This window comes from Pan troglodytes, chromosome 11 (assembly GCF_028858775.2).
Source record: "Pan troglodytes isolate AG18354 chromosome 11, NHGRI_mPanTro3-v2.0_pri, whole genome shotgun sequence".
NCBI classification, from domain to species: Eukaryota; Metazoa; Chordata; class Mammalia; order Primates; family Hominidae; genus Pan; species Pan troglodytes.
Window position 1 is genome coordinate 4,200,111 of NC_072409.2, and position 8,912 is coordinate 4,209,022.

An 8,912-nucleotide genomic window follows, 5' to 3' on the forward strand; every position below is an offset into this window, starting at 1 on the left:
CCCGTCCTCAGAAGGCCCCGGCGGGGTGGTCAACTCCTCAGCCATTACACTGGACATGAAGGACTTTGTGAGGCTGGCGTCCCTCCCCAAAGCCATGCATTCGCCCTGCAGAGGGAGGAGAAGGTGCTCCCTTTGGGGAGGGGGCCCCAGCATCCCGGAGTGGGACTCCAGCAACCCCCACCCCTTGCCTCAAATACCCAACAGAACCCTTGCCTTATAGAATGCGGGCCTTGCTCAGGCGGTGGACCCGCAGGGAGAAGGGTAGGGTGCTCAGATGCCAGGGCCTATGAGAATGAACACTGACGCGTGGATGGATCCTGGGGAAATTTCTCTAGGCAAAGACCGACCCCCAGGGGGCTGCTGAGGGAGAGACAGTAGAATGAGACCGCTGAGCCACAGGGGCGAGGTGGGAGGCGACAACAGAACGGCCCTCCCAGGACCCAGTGGCATCCCAAAGACAGAGCAGCCAAGGGCAGGGGGTGGGGTGACCCAGGCCATCAAGGAAAGAGGCCACCAGAGAGGCCGCCAGACCCGGGGGCGGGAGTGGGAAGTACATGTTTGTCCCTCTTCCAGCCCGCGGACATAAGTAAGGCTGCGAAGGGCCAGGCTGGGGAGAGGCTGCAGTCGCCTGGTTGGGGGAACCTCTGTGTGCCTCAGTGTCCTGCTCTGTACAGCCCCCACCCTTGCAGCACGGACCTCGCAGGCTGCTGGGAGGCTCAGGCAGGCTGTGCAGTCTCGGTGCTGAGCCTCGGAGCGCTGGACAGCCGGACTGTCCCTCCCAGCCCCCATCCAGACAGCCGGGGCCTCCCTGCCTGCTCTCCCACAGGAGGTGAAGGCAGGCATAGGCTAACCCCACCCAAAGGGGGTCCCTGCCCAAGTGGCAGAGTGGCACAAGTCCTGGAGTGGCAAAATTTTGAAGAACAAGGCATATTGAGCAGGCTTGGCAGGAGGCCAGGCAGGTGCGAAATCAAGGCTCAGGAAGTCTCTCGGTAAAGATGGGGTTGGACCTGAACCAGGATTCCTGAGACCTCGGACCCCAGGGCCCTTTCCTCGGGAAGCTCTGACAGAGCTCCCTCCGCAGGGCTGGTGCTCCAGGAGCAGCTTCCAACGCTCTGGGCAACCGAATGCCTTCCACTGCCCCAGAGTGTGGTGCTTCAGGGTGCCCCTGGGCTTAAGGTTTGATGTGGCTGCACGCGGGCAGGACCTCTTAGCCATCAAACAGCCACCCAGCTAAAAGGCAGAGAGCAGTGCCACAGGTGACCCAGAGGAGACGCCACTCCCCAGAGGCCGAGGAAGACTCCAAGACTTTTTTCACAGGGTGAGTGGTCATTTAAGTGCTCAGGGCCCTATGCCCATCTCTCCTACCCCAGTTCATCACAGACTCCTAAAAGACAGGGGCTAACCCACAACCCCCTTGCCTGACAACATTCCTGGGCCCCCAGTTACCCCAGTGAAGGTTTTGAGGCATCTCAGCTCACCATCCACAGGCTCCACCACCCAGCGCTGACCCTTTCCCAACTCAGCTCCCAAAACAGATGTCACAGCTCCTCCTCCTAGGGCCCCTTCCCAAAGACCCCCAAGACATTCAGCTTTACCACAAGGTACCTCCCAGTCTGCGCCTGCCCCTCCAATGACTCACCCCCCCAGCACCATCCCCCTGCCCACTGCAGCTATGTCCAAGATGGTCTGGGTGAATTTTCTCTGGTCACATATCAGTATGTATATGGGGCTCCTAGAAGTCACCCCGTAGCTGAAGGCATGGAGTTTCAGGCCAAGGAAGACTTCTGGGCTTTGGGTCAGCCGAGTGAACCTCCACTGCCCAACTTGCCATGTCACCTCCAAGTTCCCCCAGTCTCCCCTCCCTTCTCAGAACCAAGGCCTTCAGGGGGACAGTGACCCCACCAGCCCCTTAGAGAGTTGGTGGCAGGACTCGTTTGAGATCCCTGGGGTCTGGACGGCAGGCAAGTCTCTGCTCCCCTCCCCCGTGAGGGGCTACGACTGGGGAGCTGAGCACCCTCTGACCCCCAGAAGCGTCCCTGGGTCGTGGGACTCCAGCAGTTGTCTGGCGAGGGCAGAGAGGGGTCTGGGAGTGGATCCCAAGGGTCTATCACCAAGCGGGCGGGAGGTCACTGTCCTGCATACCAGGCTAATTGGGGTCTGGCAGAGTGCACTCTCAGACAGCAGGCCTGGCTCTGTAGCCCTGCTTGCTGACCTCCCCCCACGACACACACCCCAAAATCCAAATTGACCCAGCCCCATCCCACCTGGGCTGCCCCAGGAGGCCTCTGAGCCCGGCCCTTTCCCAGCCAGGAGGCACCAGGGTGTCTGGGAGCTTCCCACCCCGGGATGTCACAACAGGCAGGGGGCTGGGCGGCCAGGAGACACGCACGCTCCAGGGGCTCAGGAGGAGATGGGGGCTGGCCACATAAACAGTGACAGTGAGCCGTGGCTGCGCTTATCCAAACAGTGGATGTGAAAGCCCAGCTCCCAGCAGACAACGTCTCCCCCACAGGAATTGCCTAACGGGTGTCGCAACGGTTTCAAATTCCCGCGCCACCGGCCCTCCAGATGCTGCTGGGGCCAGGCCTCCCAGCGGAACCGACTCCCCAGCCCCCTGCCTCCCAGCCACCCTGGAGCTCCCAAGGTTTGGGAGACTATGGCCCCAGAGCAGGGGCTGAAATGTCAGGTTCCTCTGGGCCATGGGGCAGAATGGAGCTTTGGACTCAGGGCTGGACCATTTCTCATTTCCAGAAGGGTCCCAGGAATGTCATCTGCTTGACCCCAGGAAGCCGGAAAGACTCCTGGTTGGCTTGCGGCCTGGCAGCCCTCCCACAGGGACGGGCCATAAGCGGGGACCCCCCTCTTCCTCACATCTTGGTGGGCCCTTGGGGAGCAGGACAGGTCTTAAACCTGCCCCCACTAATGCAGCTCCGACCTCAGGAAGCCCCCAAGCTCATGATCCTCTTCCGGTCTCAAACATCCTAGCTTCTCCTCCAGGTCACAATGCAGACAGGCCACCATTAAACACCACTTCCCCACTTTCCTCTCTCGAACAAAGGGCAAAACCAACCCCACTCCTCTCTCTGTCACTTACCAATCTTTCCTTTTGTCTACAGAATCTATTTTTCCCTAGTCTTCCCACCATGACTGAGCGCTTTATAAAGCACCATTGGATATGACCCCATCTCATCTCCAGGAACCCACCATGAAACAAGTGTCATCACCACATCTTACAGGTGAGGAAACTGAGGCTGGGGGAGGTGACAGGACATGGCCAGGACCACAGCCCAGAGCCGCAGCGTTTACTCCTGTGAGCACCCATCTGCCTTGCTCTGAGGGAGAGCCAAGCTCTGCCCCTGCCCACCTCCCACTGCCCAGCAGAGCAGCATCTCCTGCCTCAGACTCCTTCTGACTGGCCCGCCTGGATCACCTGGTTCCAGTGGGCAGTGGACCCGGCACAGGCAAACAACCCCTGGGGGCAGAGCACCCCGTCAGACAGACTCGCTGTGGCCTGAGCCTCCCTGTGCCTCTTCAAAAGGGGGAGGCGCTTGTGCAGGTGTGGTTCTGCAGGGGGAGGCGTTTCTCCAGGTGTGGTTCTGCAGGGGGAGGCGCTTGTGCAGGTGTGGTTCTGCAGGGGGAGGCGTTTCTCCAGGTGTGGTTCTGCAGGGGGAGGCGCTTGTGCAGGTGTGGTTCTGCAGGGGGAGGCGCTTGTGCAGGTGTGGTTCTGCAGGGGGAGGCGCTTCTGCAGGTGTGGTTCTGCAGGGGGAGGCGCTTCTGCAGGTGTGGTTCTGCAGGGGGAGGCTCTTCTGCAGGTGTGGTTCTGCAGGTGGAGGCACTTCTGCAGGTGTCGTTCTGCAAGGGCTCAGGACAGCTGTCTAGGGAGGGCTGCTTCCCTGTAACAGTCCTTCGGCTGCAGGGTCAACCTCAGAGGAGGCCCCCACCCCTAAGGGACCCCCAGTTCCTCACTCATTGCCCTGGTGAGGGGTCCGCCATCCAGGGGCTTCCCCTGGGCCTTCCACCTCAGAATCAGATTTTCCTGGGCCCCGCTCAGCCTCAGGCTCACCAAGCCCCCCACCTCACATGGGGAGGCAGGAACACCCCAGACTGGTGCCCAGGGGTGGGTCAGGCTCATGGCTCATCAGTCACGTGCCCTGGACAGCCAGAGCCCTCCCTGGGCCTCAGTGCCTTGTAAACAGGAGAGGGGCCTAAGAAGCTGGTGTGTGACTGGGTTCTCAGTGCATTGATGGTGACAGCACTGTCCTCTCGGGAGGGCTCAGGTCCCCATGCTCACTCGGGCCTCAGCCTGGCTGCTGGGCTCCCTGCCGGGTTCTGGGTGGGCAATGCCGGTCTCTGGGCCCGCACCCGCTACTCAATTCATGTCATGACTGTGGGACCCCAAGCAGAAGCCAGAACCTTCCAGAAGTTCAAAGGTGAGCCACCCCATCAGAGAGCCCTGCTGTCCAGATCCACCAAGTTCAGGGGCCTGTCCAGGACGCCCGTCCACCTTGGGGCCCACGCTCTGCATGGAGCACCAAGGCAAGTTAAAAGTTTTATTGATTGAACACGAGTGTAGTAGTAAAAGTTCTCCTGATGTAACCCACTTTTTCTTAATGGGTAATCTCAGACACTCGAGTTTGTATGGTAAAGGAGGTTTAGGACAATTTAATAGCTCATAAAATTTTATAGTCCCAGTTGAAATCAGAGTGCTAACTCCAGCCTGCTCAGCGATAGAGCTGTCGTTTGCTAAATGCCTCTCATCTATTTTTTTCCCCCATTTATTGGAAAGTTAACATCTGCTCTGCTATGGTCGGGGCGAGGGGGGTCAGGAGGAAGGAAAAAACATGATCTATTTTTTCCAGAAGAAAGGTAAGAGATTCAGGCTCTCCTGGCAGCATCCTCTCCCAAGCACATGGTTTTCCTTTAAGTCAGAAAAAGGTTCAGTAAACTGGGGCTGACCCAGAGTTCACCGAACTCCACAGCAGGCGCCGGTCCCCCATGGTGGCTGCTGAGAGATTTGAGTCTATCCAGGCCAAGGCCACGTCCGGGGATCAGCCAGAATCTGGTAGAGTCCATTAACAGTCATGCCCTGGTAATTTATGAAGCACCTACTGTGTGCATGGTCGGGGGTGGGGAGGGGTGCAAAGAAATACGACACAAGCTCACCAGCTCCTGAGGAACTTACCCTCGGAAGCTAAAACTTCAGAAGCAAAGGGGACGAGGGCTCCGGGAAGAGGCCGGGGCCCCAGGGGTGTGTAAAATGCAGGCGGATGGAAGTAACGGAGCCTGGGGTTCTGCCTGCCATGCTCACCAGCAAGTCCCTGACCTTGGAGAGCCTCAGCGTCCTTGTCTTTCAAATGAGAACCACACTGGCGCCTACATCATAGGGTCAGCATGAGGATAAAATAAAGTATGGAAAACAGCCGGTAGCTGGAACTTGAGACATGTTACCAAAAAGAGAGAGATTGAGAAAAACAGTTTGGCAGTTCCTGAAAAAGTTAGACATAGAATCAGCCTAGCGCCCAGCGTGCCACCCCTAGGGTTACAGTATGCCCAGGAAAATTGAAAACTGGCACCCAGGCAGCTCCACATACACACAGGTTCACAGCAGCGCCATTCACCGCCACCAAGAGATGGAAACATCCAGAGGCCCTTCCCCGGATGAAGGATAAACAGAATGTGGCTCATCCTCACCCCTGCAGTGGAATGCGATTCAGCCATGAGAAGGAGCAAGGCACTGACACAGGCCACAATGTCGATGAACCCTGGAAACACCATGCTCAGTGAAAGAAGCCGGACATGAAAGGCCAATCTGGTGTGATTCCATTTACATGGAATAACCAGAGCTAGTAAATCCCTGGAAATAGAAAGCAGGCCAGGTGATGTGTGGCTCACGGCTGTAATCCCAGCACTTTGGGAGGCCAAGGCAAGCAGCTCACTTGAGCTCAGGAGTTTGAGACTAGCCTGGGCAACATGGCAAAATCCATCTCCACAAATACAAAAGAATTAGCCACGCGTGGTGGCGTGTGTCTGTGGTCCCAGCTACTCAAGAGGCTGAGGTGGGAGGATCGCTGGAGCCCAGGAGGTTGAGGCTGCAGTGAGCCAAGATTGCACCACTGTATTCCAGCCTGGGTGACAGAGTGAGACCCTGTCAGGAAAGGAAATGAAAGGAAAGGAGAGGAGAGGAGAGGAGAGAAGAGGGGAGGGAACGGAAGGGGGGGGAGGGGAGGGAGGGGACGGGAGAGAAGGGAAGGGAGGGGAGGAGATGGGAGGGGAGGGGAGGAGAGGGGAGGGAAGGGAAGGGAGGGGAGGGGAAGGGAGGAGAGAGGAAGGGAGGAGAAGGGAGGGGAGGGGAGGGGAGTAAAGGGAAGGGAGGGGAGGGGGGGCAAAGGAATGGAGGAGAGGGGAGGGGAAGGGAATGGAGGGGAGGGGAGGGGAAGGAAGGGGAGGGGAGGGGAGGGGAACGGGCAGATTGGTGGTTTCGGGGGATGAGGAGTGGACAGTGAGGAGGTGACTACTCATGGGTATAGGTCTCCTTTTTGGGGATGGTGACAATGTTTTGGAACTAGATAGAAGTAGTTGTACAACATTCTGAATGAACTAAATGCCACTGAATTGCACACTTTAAAATAGTTAATTTTATGCTGTGTTAATTTCACTTCAATAAAAACAAATGCTTTAATGAAGGAAATTCAGACACACAGGCATGATACACGGAATGCCCACTGGGCCAGCCCCAGACACCGTGCCTCCTTTAACCCTCCAGGCTGTGCCAGGAGCCATCGGCTCTCTCTCCAGCTGACAGTGGCAGCACAGAGGCTGGCAGGCCAGTGCCCAGTGGTTATGGCCGGCGGGAGGATGGGCGGTCAGGTTGGAGCATCTGTGAAGTGCAGTGGCGAAGCCTGCCTCCTGGGGCTGCAGGAAGAGCTAAATTAAGCTGGAGATCATCGATGGGGGTATGTGTTATAAACGGCTAAGGGCGGCTCGAACAAGCTCTCAGGTATGCTGGCCGTGGATGCCAGACAGTGACTGCCATGGGATCCAACCTGCAGGGGCTGGGGCAGAGCTGCCACCTGCCCAGGCTTGCAGGGGGCCTACTCCTCTCCCCATTGTCCTCCAGCTATGCTGTCCCCTCCTGACTTCTCCAGATCCCTCCCAAACTTCCCACTCCAAATTTCCCCCGGTGAGTCAGAGCTGCACAGTACATAGCAACTTGCCCAGAGAGAAGGTCTGCCATGGCCCAGGGCCACAGAGGAGGGTCCCAGACACACATGACCACCAGTGAGGTGGATCTCAGGATCCCTCTCAGCCATTAGCATCCCTGCTGACCAGCTGCACCGCATCCCGGCCTCCTGGGCTTTTGCCCACCTCGGTAACAGGATAAAAAGATGTTAGCCGAGGCAGTGGATCACGCCCGTAATCCCAACACTTTGGGAGGCCAAGGCGGGTAGATCACCTAAGGTCAGAAGTTCAAAACAAGCCTGGCCAACATGGTGAAATCCCATCTCTACTAAAACTACAAAAATTAGCTGGGCATGGTGGTGGGTGCCTGTAATCCCAGCTACTAGAGAGGCTGAGGCAGGGGAATCGCTGGAACCCAGGAGGCAGAGGTGGCAGTGAGCCGAGATCACGCCATTGCACTCCAGCCTGGGCAACAGAGCGAGACTGTCTCAAAAAAAAAAAAAGATGCTGAGACCTTTGCCTCCTGCCACATGGCAGCATCCATGCATGGTGAGGCAACACTGTCAACAGACCTCAGGTGCCAGAGCACAGGTGGAGGGAAGCCAGGAGAGAAGCACAGAGGGACCGGTATTGCCGTTCAGTGGCTGCCGGGGCTGTGGGGGTCCCGAGGCTCCAGGAGCTGCGCTGCGACGGACTCACCATGTTTGTTTCGGACCAGGTTGGAGGAAGCCTCCAGTATTGGGAACCTTGCTTGACTGGCAGGAAATAGGCCTGCCACAGAACCTGCAAACCTTCCAAATGCACACATACCCTTTGGGGTGTACTTACCCCCCGGAAAAGCAGAGAAATATCACAGAAAAGTCTATGCATTTCTTTCCCACCCATGATGATGCCTCATGAACAGAACAAGAGAGATTTCCAGAGCACTGGCCTTTTCTCAGGGTGGGCTCACCATTTTCTCCAAGGGGCCAGTTAGGGGGATGGAGTTCTGTGGGTTTTTTTTTTTTTTTCTATTTTTAAAGAACTGTTTAGGTTTACAGCAAAACTGGGAGGAAGGTACAGAATTCCCATATACCGCAAGGGGCAGGTCTCATGGGTCCCCGGCACCCAAGTCTCTGGTGAGGGTCTAGCCACTGAAGGGCAGGGCTAGACGGTGGCCCGCGGCAAACTGACCAATAGCTGGCACCCTCATCCTATTCTCATCTGTAGCTACAACAAGGGACAAATTTCCCCAAATCATGAGCCCACGTGGAAACTTCACAAGCTGTCGAGACAGCAGCAGGCGTCTGCGGCCCTGCCTTCCCCCGGAGCCCTCTGCTGCCCACCCTGCGTATCAGACCCCATCGCCATTGACACATCCCCTTGGGGCCTCTTCCCAAAGCCCTTGGTGGCGTTGAAGTTATCCTGGGCCTTTGCCTGGCCTATGTTTATTTTCTCACTCTCCCACCACAATGCGGCTGCCATGGGACCGGGTTCTTACTTGCCCGGCCCCCGACGCATAGCGCCCTGGAACCCATGTGATCACTGTTTGTTGAATGACGACTGAATATTGAAATGGAAAACACTGTGTTCCAGACACCTGAGTTAGAAGCCTAGCCCTGCCCCTCGGTTGTTCTGTAACCTGGTGCGTGTTACTTAATCTCTCGGAACGAGGAAAACACCACCAGGGTACACAGACTGGCACTGTGTCCCCAACGCTCCTGCTCACCCACGAACCTGAGAGATAAAATGAC

At 57.3% G+C, this 8,912-nt stretch overlaps 1 long non-coding RNA gene across 1 annotated transcript; it reads left to right on the top strand.

Annotated features, from left to right (window-relative positions):
* Window positions 1–514: 514 nt before the first annotated feature.
* LOC112204407 (uncharacterized) lies at window positions 515–6,196 on the top strand. Its single transcript, XR_002938043.3, has 3 exons — window positions 515–1,318; window positions 3,117–3,236; window positions 5,598–6,196. It is a non-coding gene; the product is annotated as an uncharacterized LOC112204407 (long non-coding RNA).
* The last annotated feature ends 2,716 nt before the right edge of the window (window positions 6,197–8,912 follow it).